We start from the raw sequence: 18,104 nt of genomic DNA on the forward strand, positions 1-18,104 counted from the left end.
TGAACAGCACCATTTGTGTGACTCCAAAGCATGTCTAAAACTGACTCATTCTCCTATATGTGATAAACCTCACATGATTCCTATCTTGGGAATCATAAACCTAAGAGGCATCCTTGACTCCACCTCTTCTTCATCCTGCATATCAAACTAGATAACAACTCCATCACCTTAATATATTTTCAAGCTATCCTACTCGCTCAAGGCCCACTGCATAATTTGCAGTTCTATATCTTGCCTTCACAACTGGGCCTTGCTTCACTACATTTCATTCTTCGCATTGCCATACAAAACTGATCTTAACTTTCCTCTACTTAAGATCTCTTACCCATGGATCACTACAGCCTCAAGAATAAAGTTCAATATCTTTAACATAGTAGGTAAGAGGGCCTTTCATTATTTGGCCTTTTTTACTTATTAAACCTCATCTCTATTCTCTCTTTAATATATTAAGAGTCTATGTTTTGTCTCTAACCTGCCAGATTGGCCTTCTTTCTTTCTTGTGCCTTAGATGCCTTGTTCTCCATCCTCACCAACTAATTTCTACTTGCTTTCAAAATTCAGTTCATGTGAAAATTCTTCTGGAGATTCTCTGAGGCCTTGTCTATGGCCTCCATGAAATAATATACGTTCCTTGAAGAAATATTAGGAACTTGGAACCAGAGCTGATGCCCTGTCTGTGTTGAATGAAAAAATAAAAAACACAATATCTTTAATACCTATCACTCTCTAAAAATTCCATTTATTTAAATGTTTCAAAACAACTTTAATAAAAAGTTTCCTCTAATTCCTCCATGTTTATGTCCAATAGTATATACCAAAACCTAAAGGTTCATTAATTTAAACCTGTTCGAAGATTGTAAATAGAGTAAAACTTAAATTCTGCAGCAGCTAAGCCACAGAAAAATGTTTGTTAGGAGGTAAAAGTACAGCCTGGCAGCCAGAAAACCTCATAGCAAAACTATAGTTATTATGTTCATAATTAGAACATTTGTTCAACACATTACCAAATTAGGAAGCAGTCGCTTACCTGACCAAATAGAGATTAGAAGATATATTCTAATGCACTGGCAAGAACTGAAATCTTCAGCTTACAAGCTTGGGTGAAATGCTTCATTGGTCCCCAGGCAAGTGAAAAGATAAATCTTTAAATAAATAAATAATAATAACAAACTATGCAGTTTGGATTCTCAACTTCCTTGGGTCTAAAGAAATGTTTTCACATAATGAGCAATGGAAAATTGTATAGTATGTAATGTGAAACCTTTGAAAAGTCTTCAAAATATATAAAACTAAAATAACTCAGGTTAATGAATGAAAACCAATAAAAATTTTAAAAAGTTAAAAATCATAAATGCAATTTCATGAATTCCAATGTGACTTGAAATAGGTTAAAAAAAATTGAGGCCAGAAGGACTTGCAGGACCCAATTTATAAAAACAATAATGTTTGATCTAGATGTTTGAAAATAAATAGGATCTTCCACATTGGTTAAAAAGTTGTTTCAAATAATTTAAATGGGAGAAAAACTGACAAACATGTCTTGTCCTAATAGCTCAGCAAATATTATTTCCTATCATGTAAAAATAATACACACAACTCCGTTCAATTTATCACTAATTGTGAACCACACATTTATATTATATTTAAATAACCATACCATATTTTATTAGACTACTCATCTCCAGGTCCGTAGTACTTTTTAAAAAATACACAGTACTTAAGAGATTTCACATCTCCTAAAGAAACATGTATTGCCCACTTGATCAAAGTTTAAATCATCACCCAAAAGAATAACCATTCTTTTATTAGAGAAACTGTGTTCACTGTTATAAACTAAGAGATATTAAGATCAAGTTTTGCTATAGACCCACCAATAATCCTGACACTATTATTTCTTTACACTTTTTCCAAATATAGTTGTAGTTGTATTTTTCACTGTTTTTTCCCCCTGAAATTTTAAACTAGAAAAGACTCCACTTGGATTTTTTTCCTCAGCTCTTGCATTTTTGCTCAATCTTCCCATCTTGATCTAGTCCATTTCTAGAACTAGAAAGGTCTAGCAAAGGTAAAATTGTAAAGTTACATTTTCTTGAATTTTCTAAACCCATAAGAGTGATATGAACAATTTAATTTGCCTAATGGTTTATGGATAATATCCACAAAGTATCATGAGGCTATGAATATTGTTTCAGGAGAACTACTTTAGATATCATTTTACACCTGCAAGAAGGCTAAACAATCTAGTTGTAAGTAACATCAATCAAAAACTATTGTTACATCTCTATTGTCATTTTTATCCTCTAACAATTTATCTTTTTGTTATCAATTCTCAACTAGAGGCAGCAATCAATTAAAATATAGTAAATTTTAGGTTGATAAAATAAAAGTTAACATATACACATGATATTAACAGACATTAGCCACATGATGGTAACTACCCAATCAACCAAGCAAATAACCAGAGGTTTTAGATGCCACTGATCTGCCAAATACCAAAGCAAGTCAAAATACTTTGAAGGCTGCATTCTTATCCAATTGTTCTTATATCATATCTTTTCATATGTAACATTTAAAAGCTCCTGATTATTACATTTCAAAATTGAGATGAGTCACAGTGTTTTGTATGCAGAAATTAGATGTGGATCAAATTATTAACATGCACTTGCTTGCCAGTCAAAAAAGTGAATGTGGACAGATTCAAAAAAATTAAAACACAAGCATAAAATACAGCCTGTGTTTTTAAAATAGTCGCTTCCCAACTATTAACAAAATAAATATGTCATTTACTCCTCCTTTCCCTGAGCATCTCAAAATTACAGAATACTCCTAACCTACTCCCTCACTTTACAGATAGGTGCCTCAGACCTAGGATCTTTAGTGGTACAGTTAGCAGGATTACAGCTTACTAGAGGTGAAAGTAAGGAAAACTAAACGAGGTCCCAAAAAGAGCTCTATCTTCTGATACAGGATCACAAGCTTCTGTACCTAAATCTAGAACCTGAAATTGATCCATCAACAAAAAAATTTCATCTCGTGTATAGACAATAACACTGGCAGATAAACTGGAAGAAAGAGCAGGGAATGCCCATTTTAGTTTGTGGTATAAGGCCCTGACCAGCAAGGAACCCATCAAAAAGCTGTGTTGAATGGATGAAGGATTGCATGATATTTGATAGAATGACTTCATTGATTTTAGAAGCTCCAAATTCAGAACCTAAGCTATCAGGATGCCATATCTGAAGTTAAAATTCATGGAGAGTAGAGTAACATAACTGCAAGTCTCTGCAAACCTCCGCATAGCTGTTACAGATATTTCAAAACATACATTCATACATGTATATGTTATTATTTACATATAGACACTGTTTATTTCTTCAGGTAATTCTCGCATGTGAAGAGAAAACCAGAGAACCAGTAGATCCAAAAAGAGGCCCTGCTCACCCATAAGCCTTTGCATTAAAGTGGACAAGATGTGAGTGAGTCGCTAGCAATGAGTAGACAGCCACCCCAGTTCAGGCAGGACATAGCCAGACTCCCCTGCACTGGCCTTGCTAGGGAACCGGTCAGGGGAGAGTGCAACGACTGCAATCTGCTGCAGATAAGTATGCAAGGATCGGTTTCCGAGTCAGGATCCCGCTGAGCCCTACCGCGGGCACCGAAGCTGGCACCACCCAGGCATCCCAGAGCTCTCTAACTCGGAAGACCTAGTTTCCCGGAATTTCAGAACCCAGAAAAGACAGGACGAGGGCAAACGGCAAGACCTGTCCCCTTCCCGGCCGCCCCATGCCACAACACGGCCCTGCCACCACATGTTCCACGGCCCCCATCTTCCAGTAGAGCCCCAGACCCGCGGGGCCTCAGCCACTCTTCACGCAAGGTGAGACAGGCCACAGGCGGGTAAGGCAAGGCAGCCTCTGATCAGGGGGTAGCGGCCCGCAGTCGGCCGCCAGCCACCCCACGTTCGCTTACCTCCCTTCTGCCACAGCTCAGGCCCGCGCCGCCTGCCTGACGTGGCCCGCCCCGCCGTCTCGAACGCCCGGGGGCGGGGACTATGAGGAGAGAACCAATGGACTGCAGATCTCGAGGGCCTGCCCCGCCTCCTCCAGCTTTGGCCAGTCCTCCCTGTATCGCGCGCAGGCGCGCCCAAGGCCTTAACTAAGGCCTTAGCTAAGGCTCCCGCACTGCGGCTGGAAGCCGTGGGAGGCAGAGGCCGGTGTTGCAACTGCCTGGGACAGGAAGGATGTGTGCAGGTGCGGCTGTCGCGGAGCTGTGGAGAGTTAGCCCAAAACAAAGTAAATTAAAATAACCTGCTTTGAGATATAGCGGCGTGTCTGTAGTCCTGTTGGCAGCCTGCCCTATTCAGCTTTTGACGTTGCAAAGCAGCTTCTTGGTATTTGGAGATTTTGTTCCCGGGGAACAGATAACATTAAGATTCAGAAAATTTGATGCGCACAGCAGACTTGCCTCTGGTTGCCTGTTGCTTGGTATCTTTACTTGGCTAGGCCAACACACAGCACTGCATCGCCCAAAGCTACACTGTGTGAAGGAAAAGGGGTGACATAATAGAAGAAGCTTAGGGGCTACTTGGCTGGCCTAACAAGCCCAGTGACCGAAAGTAACCTCACACAATGGTCTGCTCATAAATCCCTAATTGGGCAGGTCATGGCAAGAAGTCAATGTCCCAGGCCTATAGCTTCCTCAGCAAAAACCATTCTTTACCTTAAGTGAGCCCTGTCCATTGTTCTTATGATCTAGGGTAACATACATTTGAAATGTCAGAGTAATTTATTTTCTAGACCCCTTATAGGCACAACTGCCCGCACCAGAGCACAAGATCATCACAGCATGAGACCACAAAACCCCTCATTTTTATTTTGTTGCCTACATACCATCTATATGTGCTGTACATGTTAAATATTAACTATTCTGCACCCACCTATATAAAGGAAGCATGTATCTCTCTATTTTCCTTTTTAGCAAATCCTTGAGATTTCTCCCCTTTGCTTGCTCCCTCATCCTTAACCTACTGCCAATAGATTTCAGGTAAACTTCCTTATATTTTCTCCTTTAATTGTAAATGTATAAAATAAACTGCAAAACTACCATTCTCCGGAGCGTCTTCTCAATCTGTTGAGATTTTTCATCCAGGCATGTCTTCAAAACTTTGGCTCAAATAAATTCTTATAAAGCTTTCTACAGGTTTGAATATTCTTTTGTCGACAATGGTACATCCACCTGTTGGATAGCTGCACAGATCATTTTAGCCCAGGCATTTCTTCTGATTTAATCTGGAGGGAACTGATGCTTGTAACTTTACTATTGTTGTTATTCTTGTTACTTTTATCTAATGCTTATTGAGTGTCCACCCATTCATGAACACATATTTTCATAGAAAAGCTGTAAGACACCCGGCACAATGGAAAAGACGCTAAAAAGGGCAGCAGAAAAAAAATGAGAAAAGGTTATGAAGAAATAAAATTCTGCTTGTAGATGACAGGAGTGGAAATTATATACAAGATGAAAGAGTTAAGAGAAGTTGCTCTTAGAGAAACTGACTTATCCAGCAGTTTCCAAACCCTAGCACACCTTTACAACCATTTAGGGAGCTTTTTCAAAAATACCAGAGCCTGAGCCTCACCTCTAGAGATTCTGATTTAATAGCTCTGCTGTGGGGCCTTGGCATTGGTATTTTTCTAAGTTTCAAAAGTCATTTTAATGTGCTGACAAGAAGTTACACTTCTCATTTGTAAGAAGGATTTGGTTCCCTATACTCCACTTGGGAAAGCTAATTATATACCACAGACCATCTTCACTTCTTTCAATATCCTATTATGCATTCATTCTGTAAGAATTTATCTAAATTAATTTTGAGCCTACCCTTTGAGAAAAAGCAGTTTTATAAGGTTTATAATTGACTTCTTAATTTTATGGATTTTGATGATATTCCCCTTCGGTCTTAATAATTGCAAAAGCACCAGCACTACTTTTAGGACCTTTTAAATTCTTTTTAAAAATTCTTTTTCTATTCCCATATTTCTTGAGATACATTAGTCAAATTTATAACTGAACACTTAACCATGTGAACATATGGTTCTAAGGATATCAACTCATTTAATCCATAGAATAACTTCATGAGGTAGGTATAATACTTAGCCACATTTTATAAATAAGGAACCTTAGGCATAGGTGGTGATGCTTCTTGATATGCACCTAGCTAGTGGCAACGCCAAAATTTGAATCCAGGCATCCTGGCTCCCAAGAAGTAAATGTGTTGCCTCTGTTATAGAAAGGCTGCTTTTAGGAGTGTGTGGGGAAATACTCATTTAAAGAATGATGGTGAGTCTGTGATCTTTCAATTTCACTTTTGATGCCTACTCTGAATTCAGATTTGGGTCAGGATCAAGGGACTTAGGCTGTTAAACCTAGCCTAGAACTGACTTAACTGCTTGCTGCAGATCTCCAGCTAAACTGGAAGGAAATAATAAGGGCTTACCCCCTTCTGGGATATACTCACCCTGTTTCTGGGATATACTCTTTCTGTACATGTCAGTAGTTCAGAAAAGGTCATGTCCCCTTTTAATTTATTTAATCTATGGCTATATCAGGCACTGTACTAGACATGAGAGATATCAAGACAAAAGACACAATCCAGAGGCCAAGTCAGCAGCCACCAGATTTATTTAGACAAGACTTGACATATAGGCTTTTAAAACTAAAAAAGTTCTTAGAAGTTGCCAGTCCATGACAAAGTTTTCACTTTGATAGTACTGAAAGGAATAAATACATAAATAAATAAATAAGGACATGTATTCAGTTCATTCATTCATAAAAATAAATTTACTCATTTTAAATAACTGTCCTTTTTCTGAGTTACATTTTGATTTTTTTTTATGTTAAAAATATTCTCTCTTGTTTGAAATGATAATTAGTAGGTTATAATTTTTGGAAGTTTTGTTTATTTTCATGCCCTTAAAGTCCTATGTTGTTTCTCAAAAGTGTTTGATGCTTCACTGATTTAGTTTAACCTTATCAATTCACAGAAAGAAAAATTAAAACTCAGAGGGACAAAGTCCAGGCCTCTTTCTACTGCACACCCACTGGAACAACCCACTTCACGTATGGGACTAGAAATTTTGAAATATAATAATAAAACATGTTTAAAGAAACTAGGGTCAAGGTCAGACAACAAGGATTAGAACTGGTTCTGCTAGACCAACTGTGTTGTTAACCATGAGGAAAAGTTTCCTGCCTGCTTAATTAATCAGATTAGCTAAATAGCTTGGTTTCCTTCTGAACTGAAAGGAGAGAATGGGGCCTGAGGGAATACAGCTACTATATGTAGTTACATTTTCATGGAGGTAAAACATAGGAAAGGTCAGCTTGATTGAGTAGGGCACACCATCATCTGACATGAATATTTGGCCGTTAGGAGCCCCACCTAAATGGTTCACTGAAAGTCCCCCAGGGAAAATTTTGAGAAATAGCAGGGAGAGGGTGGACCCTTCTGTGGGCAGTGGAAGGAGATGCAACTTTATTCATGTAACCATCACAGCTTTGATTTAGACTTAACACTAGAAGACCCAGCACAGCTGAAAATTTTGTTAAAAATTAAAACAGACTTAAAATCTGTATATTATTTTCTGAATAGGCTTGGATTGCACACGCAAATGAACTCTGTCTTTTTAAATATTCAAGATAAACCACAGTCTTGAAGAGGTAAGCAGGCAGACAGCACCTCTCAGTTAAACTCCTTGAATTATTTTCCCTGAAGTTAAGCAGTTATTTCTCTATTGTACAAGACCCTTTAGATAAGCACGCTTTTTGAAGTCAGTATAGAAGGGCCTATTGACTTTAACAACAAAAAAAGAAAGAGTAAGAAAAATGTGTCCACTCCCAAATCATTAACTGAATTGAAAAGAATATGCTAACAACAAAAAAAAGACACTGTAGTCTGAATTCTGTACTGTAAGGGAAGGTCATGTCCCCTACAGCATCAGGAGAGGCACAAAGCCTTGAACTCAAGCCCAAGCATGCTGGGCTAGCTCAACACGCCCACACATTCATCAGCAGGCATGAGACTGGGAGGAGAAACTCAGAACTGAGTCACAGAGCTCCACTGTTGACACATAATAGAAAGTAATCTTATTAGATTTAATTAGATGTAAGTATATAGTTATCATGGCTTCCCATTTCTTTCAGAGTAGAAGCCAAAGTCCTTTGAAAGGCCAACAAGGCCATATATAATTTGCCTCCCATGCACCACACACCTCCATCCCCAACACACACACAGCTTATTACATATTTGACCTTGCCTTCTACATTCCTCCCCAGCTCACTCCACTCTGATCCCCTGCCTCCTTGCTGCTGCATGATCTTGGCACTTACCCCACATATCTTCATGACTCATTCATTCCACTGGATCATTCTAGTCTCTGCTAAAATATTACCTTCTGGATATGGCCTATTTTAGCAGTCAGAGTCCCAGCAGGAAACTGATGGTACAATCAAATTAGGAAATTGGAGGAGAGTTCAATAAGGAACTATAAACAAAGATGTGGGCAGAAAGTAAAGAGATGACATGGGAGACTCAATAACACTGGGGGCCCCTAAATCACCCCTGTGCATAAAGGGGCAAGAGGAAGTAGTTACCAGAGAAGGCTGTATATGTAGGAACTACCTGACAAGAATTGGGCCTTTGGTCCCACACCCAGGATTTAATACCTTGACCCCCATTATCCTCTCTCCTGATCTGAAGCAAGGGAAAACAACATTGTGGTTCATATAGGTTGGTCTCCTGGGGCATAGTGACTCCAGGGAATTAAATATCCAAGAGCAGGTAAATAAAAATTCTCTCTCTTCCATCCTCCAGTCTCCAACAGGACTTCCTAATGGTTGGTACAAATAGAAGTCAGAGGGCAAGGAGTCCCTTTTGATGCAGTCCACAGAGGTCAGCCCAGAGCCCAGTGGAGAGCTAAGAGGGCTCTAGAAAGGCTAGAGGAGACTACCCAGTAGAGGCTGAGAACACGACAGACAGACAATAAAGTATATCTAGTGTGATTACCACTACTTATGCTATGGGTTTTATTTCAGTCCAAACACACTAAATTACTTTTGAGCCTAGCTACTTTTTTGCTATTAAGTTTTAAAAAAAAAATGTTTTTAAGGTTTGTCCAGACAATGCGGAATTCAACCTCCTGACACTGCTAATACTCGGCATAGGGCAGCTTAAATGTGGAAGGTGACCTCCTCAGAGACAGCCATTTAACTGACTTCTGACAGCTTCAATTATGACTAATGGATCCATTCGGTGGCCATCATGCCCTGTAATCAGACCCGTTAGGATTTTTACAACCTTTATTGCCTGTCCTAGTATCTTCCTCTCCCCTACCCCATGTTTTTTTTAAATACAGATGTTGCTTTATATCAGAACATAAGAAATAGAAATATGAAAACAATACTTAGCTGTTAGTGTTTGCTGCTTATCACTGGAAGTATTTTCTTGTACAACATAATAATACTGGCAGATAAAGCAACTTTGCTTATAGTAATAAACATTTATAAAATGTTTCCTCTTGATTCACACTTTCATCTGAATAGATTAAGATGTCCTTCATCTTGCTTCTCTTTTTGTATCTAGTTGTTGAAATAAAGGCATTAAACATCAGATAGTTCTGGGGTCGTTTTTCCCCATATAGTTAAATGTTATAAATATTCTCTAATGAACTCTTAGTAAAACAAAGAGAACTCTGTTTTTACAATTTAACACCTTATTCTAAAAAAAAAAAAAACTAAAAAGAGATGCAAATAAAAACAAATTTTCTCTACCTCATTAAATAAGGAAATGCATTTATTTAAAAGAAACCGTACAATTAAATCATATTTCACTCAGATATTGTTAGAGAAACTTGGCTTTCCCAGAAAGAGTAACAGTGAAAAAAGGTGCATTCCTTCTTCCCTAACGAAACACGTTTTTAGTGGCATTTATAAACAACCAAAAAAAATGAACAATTCGGCTCCAGTGCTATTATCTACATTAGAATGATCTCTTTGATACACTAAAGAAAGAATCCCTGCATTATTAGGAAGATGGGCAGTCTGGTTTTTATTTTGGTTTCATTTTTTGTTGTTTTAGAAGATTTTTTTATTTCTTTATTCTTTGGAAGTTCAAGATATTCCACACATAAACTTGCCACAGCCTGACCCTCAAGCAATGCTCCCTATCACAACAGCGACCGTGTGCAAAAGGTCTTCAGCTCTTTTAGGTGCTTTACAAAGCACCTAAAAGATACTTGGAATTTCTATAGTAGTCTCCTCGATGATTCTTTTGTTTCTTCTCAAAGATATTCCTGGACTCCAGGTTAATATCATAGAATTAGAATGAAACATGCCATTGTCAGGGATGTGGCCAAAACGGTGGGATCAGTTTTGGATGGGTTTAAAACACTGGAAAAGAGCCATTTATTTGCTACATTTTCTTTTACAGTTTAAATTTTCAATTATATAGCATGCTCAGTCTATTCCTTCTGGGTTAATAAATCTGTAGACTTTCTTTTAACTTTAAGAGCCTGTCACTGAGAATTACATAAGACAATTTCAGTCTCAAATGAATAGGTGAATGATTTTGTTTTTCTTAACATATACAGCCTAAGATTACTTATCAGAATATTTTAAGTGGTACAGAAACTTTAATTGTAAATTAATTAAGATGACAATATGAGATGCAGCACAACACATATATTTCGCATAAGCATATTTTCAGTGACTAGATAGGATGGATAAAGTGAAACTAATTAGTGATAGATTCTTAAATTGATTCATATGTTATTAATAGCTTCAGAGAACAATACAGGAAAGAGCACCAAATTTTCCTAAATATAAAATGACCTCAAATTCAAATCAATCCCTTATTTTTCCTAATGAAAAGATGCAAAGTAGTGGAGTTTTTTGCCAACTAGAATATATAATATTTCAGGAACATTGAAGAAATGGTAAAAAATAATTTAATAATTTATTTACACAAACATTTATAATATCATGTTATCTAATATTATTTTAGAATGTTTTCCTACTCATATGTTTTCTAAACAATTTAATTCAAACTCATCACTGGCACCTCCATCATCAGTATTTTAGTCACATTTTAAATCATCATAATTTTCTAGCACACCTTTTTCACTTTCACCTAAGTTGCTCAAGACTAAGTATTTATTGAATCTGTATATGAGCAATAATTAGAAATTATATTCTAAGTCATAAGTACCTATTTAAGTAATATTAAGGCAGTTATTTTCATTCATATTATATGTAATATTTATGATCTGCACCAAATAACCATTAATAAAATGTTTAGTAATGTAGATAATTTGTTTAAATAATCAGTACTATAGAGATTTTTTTTTTTTTTGAGAAGTATCTTGTATCTCTTTTTCCTCAATTAAGTTTGGATAAAAATTGTTGAAAATGAACTTGAAGGCTCAAGTTAGTTAACTTTTTTTGATTGTAGCAATTTGACAACAGCAGATTTGGTAAATATGGGTTCGTCAGGGTATATTTTGCATTTTGAAATTCTTTCCTTTGAACTTTACATCTTGAAAACTATGGGGGAGGCATTAATTAACAAAATCAAATAAGTTTTGCGTGTACAATTCAACAGTATGTCATATATATATAGCACTGCAATATTTTTAACAGCAACAAAAAACAAGCAAACAAACAAACAAAAAACCCCAGCAATCTTCAGACCTATCTCCCCATCCCTGATTCCAGATCGTTAATGGCCACACTTTCAAGTATATTAGTTGTTTTTTTTTTTTATCCTAGTAATTACCTTCTTAATTCTAAATGGGTTATTGAGAACTGAGAAATTTTTTTATTTCTGGTATTTGCTATTCTATTATTATACTAGTCTAGTATTTCTTGATTTTTCAAAAAAGTTTTAAACAATATCTATTGACTTTGTACTTTCAAAGATGAGGATTTAATCTTTCTCATATATGTCTCCCTTTGCACTTTCTCTCTCTCTCTCTATCTCATTCTCTCTATATTTTCTATGTAGTTATATCACAATTTCAGGTTAAATCAATATTCAATGTTTGCAGCATTATAATTATGAGAATTCTATTCACAGCTGAGCTATCTTGTGTGCTATAACGACATTTTCATTATTGTACAATTTTCTGTTTATTTTTCCTGGCATTAATGATTGCTTCATTAGTTTTTATTTACTTTGTCTTCTATGTATCTATTACCAATTCATCCTTAAACTCTCAAAGAAAACTGTAAAACTTTGTTCAATATTTTTAAACACATCAGGTAACCTATGTTTCATTTTTTATGGGGAGAGATCCCTCATGAATCTCTTTGTCTTCCCATGTCGTCCTAGGGCCTCTTGTCACCATTATCATCATTATCAAAATTCCCTTCACTTCTTTCTTCTTTTTAACTTGCCCCACTTCTTCTTTCTCAGTTTACATCCTCACTAGCTTCTTTAAAAAGGAAAGGAAGTAAATTTTTTGAAATCTTGTATTCTGAAAATTATACATATTATTTTTTCATGTTGATTGATAGTTTAGCTAGGTATAGAATTCTAAGTGGAAATAATTGTACCTTCAGTTTTAAATGTATTGCTCCATTATTTTCCAGTGGTGCTGCTGAGAAATCTGAAATTATTGTGATACCCCATTATTTTCATATAACTTATGTTTTCTCTTTGAAAATTTTAGAATCTTCTTTTTATCCCTGACAGTCTAATATTCTAACTTGATAAATCTCTGTGTTAGATTTTTCTCACATTTTGTTGGGCATAGTAAGAAAAGGTACGGTGTGTTTTTTAAATCAGAAAATTCTAATCAACCAGCTCTGGAAATCTGTCTTGAATTATTTCTTTAATATTTTTCTACCATTTTCTCTGTTTTATTTTTCTGTTAGTCAGATGTTGGATCTTTTAGCTAGTTTTTTTTTTCATTTTGTGAAAAATTCAACTAAGTAAATTTCAAGATCTAATTGGTTTTATTAAGTGATTCCCATCTAGCACTTAGAAGGGTACTCTGAGTTATAAAAAATGAAAAGATTTATAGAAAAGAAGGATGGGGAAAGAAAGCTATTAACAAAAGAAAAGAAAGGATTATTAGGGGGCTGGGATGTCTTCTTTTTGTAGGAGAAGAATACTGGGAGGGTTTTTATCATGCAGATTGTCTTTTCTATCTAGGGATGAAGAGAGACTACTCGACAGATTATCTCATTGGTGTTGCCCAGAAAATTCCAGATTGGTTGATTAAGATTATGTTTCTGAGAGAGATAGAAGTAGCAATTAAGTCATATATCAAATCTATGGTTGGTATCATGGGTTTTAGCACAAGCAATGCCATTTTAAGTTTGTGATTTTCTCTTTAACAATCTAAAAAATATTCTACAGTGTGTTCTTCTGGGATGATGAAAAAGTTTGGAAACTAGAGAGAGGTAGCCACACAACATTATGAAAGTACTAAATACCACTGAATTGTATACTCTAAAATGGTTAATTGTATATTATGTGAATTTCACTTTAATATTTTCTCTCCTATTTTCCATCTCTTTGACTTTTTTGTTCTACCTTTCTAGCAATATATAGACTTCTAAATTTCTACTTCTGTAGTTTTATTTTTTAAGAGTCTTTTTAATTCTCTTAATATTTTTCTAATATCCTGTTTGTACTTTATGAATGTAATACTTTATCTTTCTAAAAGGATTCTTTTTCCATAATTGTTTTTGTTTTATCATTCTCCTTGAATTGTCTCTGCTTCCTCAGAGTTATTTTTTCTGTTTGTTTTGTTTGTTTCTTCCAATGTACCATTGCTTCCACTTTCTGAATAATGTTGGAGTTTTCTGTCTTTGGAGTAATTTACCTTTTCATTTTTTTTTTTTTTTTTTTTGGCTTTCTCGCTTAACTGTCACCTTCCTCTCAGTTATGTTAAGTCAAATACTATTTATCCATTTTCCAGCTGTCAAAATGTTATCGATAGATCTGATCTGTCGTCATCACCTTCTCATCCTTTGAGTTTGTGGTCTTATACCATTTTATCTCTTTACTGTAACTTTCATTGCTGTTTCTGGGAAGTGCCAGAGAGAAATTTGTGTCTTTGCTCCACCAAATTTAATTGGAAATCTGTATTTCTTTTTAAGGGAGTCTTACCAAAAAACACTGTTTTAAATGACCAAAAAAAATGCTATTAGTTTGAGGTTACACTCTCTCACACCAGGAATAATGACTATGATAAATCTGGTTAAATTTCTTAGTTTGCTTTTATAAAGCTTATTCCACTACTAGACTTATTTAAGCATCAAAAACTAGCATTTATTAAGATTACTTCAAGCTAATCGTTCTTTAAAAAAAAAAAAACCGTGTTTTGCAAAATAAATAAATAAATAAAAATAAAAAAATAAAAAACTTTATTATTTAAATGACATAATTAAGAAAGTATTTGCATAATAAAAGAAACATTAGAAAAACTTAAATATAGGGCAATTCCTTTTAATCTAAGAGAGAATTTAGGGGAAGGAATTTCATCTTATTGGGGCATAAATTATATTTTAAAATAACATATTTCAATTATATTTTAGATAATGAGAGATTAAGATCTGGGAAAAGCAAAAACACAAAGATATTTCTCTTCTTCAAGAACAACTTTTTACTCCTTTCTCCTGCCTCGTCTTGTGCTTTCACACTTTTAGCCAACATACGTATTTTCTTTCTTTTACTTTCATATTTATGAAATCAATTAATTGTATATAAATAGCACAAGCATATACACATTTATTTAATCTCCTGACACAACACAGACCTCAATTCTGAGGAAGTGACTGGGTTGTACCGACACTCTTACATTCTCTAACTCAATAAAGAAATGACTTAGAGTTTGGTCTATATTAACAAAAGATACAGAATTGGACTTTACTGAGTTGAGTCAATATGAATCAGTGCAATATTAATCATAACCTCCCAAAAAATAATTGTGGGAGGTAGGAGGTGTTTATATTTTTCACTGTCATACTCTTCTATAACACTGTAAGAACTATGCAATTATCCCAGGCCCTTGGCCTTCTTGGGAATCATTCTTAGCCTTGAAACTTCAACCAAGGTTTTTCTTCTTTTTTGTTAACAATCGCTAAGCTAGTAACACTAGGTCTACTAAATCTTTAACAATCAAAACATTTTATAAGAATTCTTGAGATGATTTTTATCATTCTAGGTCTACTAAATCTTTAACAATCAAAACACTACCTAATCCAGCAGAATACCTAACCGCAAGGTACTCTTTGGACTTTATCACTTTCCTTTTCCAATTCAGTCAACTAACAGTATCACCAGTTTATTCTTCATAAAGCAGAATACCAGTTTTATTATTTCTCTGCTTTAAAAATCTAGTATTGTTCATTATGCACAATATTGCATAAAATCATTTCACCTTGGTGTTTAAAAATAGCTTTATTGAGGTAAATTTGACATACAATCAAGTGTGTTTAGTTAAGGTATGCTATTTAATAAGCTTTGACATATGTTTACACTCTTAAACCTATCACCAGAATTAAGGTTTCTCCCTGGCATTTGAAGTTCTGTACTATATGATCTCTTCTTTGTGGAGTTTATCTCTTACTGCTTGTTAATTTGCCTTATTCTTCTTGAATATATTGTAAATTATTCAGAAAGACAGAGAAAGTCTTACTTCTCTTTGGAATGCTCAAAGTGCTTGGTAAATAATATGCAATCATAAATAATAGCTGATTTTATTGATTGAGCCTGATCTTCTGACTCTAAATAGACTGAATACTAATTGGACTATTATTACCATTAATGTCCTTTAATAAAGTAGATATTTCTATGGTCATACTAGATGTCAGATCACTTGGTCAATATCATACCACTAATAGGTATAAATTTAATACTATAAATTCTTTTTTATTTATGTATAGGCCTAGAAGTACTAAAAGAATTTTTAGAACAGAAAACATACTATTGCGGTATTTAAATTACATTTTCTGCAGAATCTTGAGAGGAAAAACAATGCTTAATATCTTATTTCATTAACAATAACAAAAACAACAATGCTGATATTTTTATTTCACTGTTTGAAAAGTACTTTGAAATTTATTGTTTCATCTGATCTCATTAAGTTAAAATAACAACACAAAACAGGTAACTAGAAAATGTTTAAAAAAAAATTTTCCACTACTGATTTACTTTATGACATTAGTGAAAATTAGAAATATATATAATCCCTGTAAGTTCATTTTCTATTATAAAAATGGGGAGAAAATACATTATGAAATACATTTTATAAGAATTCTTGAGATGATTTTTATCATAAAATGTGTTTTAGGAAATTGGAAAATACAGAAGCTTGAAAGGAAACTTTTTTTTTCAGAAAATGCTGACAACTAAAGCAGCCTCAGGTTTCAGGTTACCTATTGCTCTCCTCAAACCACAATTTTAAGAGCATTGTGACATTATTTAATCACTGATTAGATTGTGAGTTCTTCAAAAATAGGACCTGTGTCTTAGAATAGTTTCTGATACTAGTTGAATCTTTATGCTGGCCTGACAAAGTCCCTGTTGACCTGTCCAGGAGCTCTGGAGCTAAAACTACCCTTCAGAGTGGTTCTTTCTGTGGTGGTCCCCACTCTTTTTGGCACCAGGGACCGGTGCTCCTATGAGAATCCAATGCCTGATGATCTGAGGGGGGGCTGAGGTGGTGATGCTAGCTCTGGGGAGTGGCTGCAAATGCAAATGAAGCTTTGCTCACTCACTAGCTGCTCACCTCCTGCTGTGAGGCCTGGTTCCTAACAGGCCATGGATAGGTACTGGTATGCGGTCCAAGGGTTGGGGATCCCTGCCATATAGGGTTTTGGTTGCCTCCCATCCCCTTCTCCTCTGCATCACATTTATTGGATAAACTTGCATCCCTACTTCTCAGAGAAGACCAAGAGCATCAGGCTGAACACTAACAATTTCCAGATGCCATAGCCAGGGATCAAATTGTGCACTTAATACCACTTCTCTAGTCTCTTCAAAGACATCCTTTCTATCAAATTTTCCCTCACTGTCTTAGTATTTAATAAATGTTTATTGAAGGATTAAAGACAGATGATGGATAAAAGATTTCGAACCTAGACATCAATTTAGTCTGTGTGTGTGTGTGTGTGTGCACGCGCGTGTGCGTGTACGTGCACATGTGATGGGTAAAACAGATTGTTGGTAGAATATTTAATAAAAGAGCTCCTTTTAAATTACTTTTATTTGTAAACAACCATTGTTCCTTGTTATTGTTAGAAGTAAAAGAAAAACCCTTAGTCACGTGGTTGCTTTGTTTGTTAAGAAAAAGATAAATTATAAGTGCTGCTGTTTGAATTATTACTTTAAAATCCACATGAGGATATATTTACAGTACGGTGAAAATAGTTAATAATATTATATTACATATTTGAAAGTTGCTAATTGAGTTAATTATAAAAGTACTCAATACAAGAAAAAAATTGTAACTATACATGGGGACAATGTTAACTAGACTTATTGTGGTGATCATTTCACAATATCTATGCATTATGTTGTATACCTGAAACAAGTATAAAGTAAAATTTTTTAAAATGGTTATGTTGAAATACATTAGACTCAATATGACTGGATGCAAAGAATTTTCTATGATGTTATTTAAAGAATTTCAAGCGTATTTCATTTTTTGGTATAATTTTTTTTAAATGTCTTGATTTTCTTATTAAGAATAATGCCTATTGAAAATCAAATCTTTAGAATGTTACCAAACACGTGTGCTTCACAGATTAGGATCTCCAGGAACTAACTCTGAGAAGTTCAGTTTCCAAGGGATAAACACCTCTCGAAAGTCAGGGGAGGAAGCCAAATTGAGCAGACTGAAAAACTGAACCTTGATGCTGGCCTAACAAAGATCCATGTCAAACTACTCTTCACAGTTGCTCCTTATAGGGCTTTTGTTGTCTCTCATTCCCTTCTCCTCTGCACCACATTTATTGGATTAACCTTGTCGCCCTACTTCTCAGAGAAGACCAAGAGCATCAGGCTGAATTCTAACAATTTCCAGTTGCCATGGCCAGGA

The 18,104-nt window shown here is 35.2% G+C and overlaps 1 protein-coding gene across 2 annotated transcripts in view; it reads right to left on the bottom strand.

Moving 5' to 3' along the window:
* FOCAD (focadhesin) overlaps positions 1 to 4,035 on the bottom strand; it is a 252,868-nt gene extending 248,833 nt beyond the window's left edge. For both annotated transcript variants that reach the window (XM_025051385.1, XM_006918338.3), the window contains exon 1: positions 3,970 to 4,035. The gene's annotated coding sequence lies outside the window, so the exon portion shown is untranslated. The remainder of the gene's footprint in view (positions 1 to 3,969) is intronic.
* Positions 4,036 to 18,104: the final 14,069 nt, after the last annotated feature.

This window comes from Pteropus alecto, unplaced genomic scaffold (genome assembly GCF_000325575.1).
Source record: "Pteropus alecto unplaced genomic scaffold, ASM32557v1 scaffold95, whole genome shotgun sequence".
Lineage (NCBI taxonomy): Eukaryota > Metazoa > Chordata > Mammalia > Chiroptera > Pteropodidae > Pteropus > Pteropus alecto.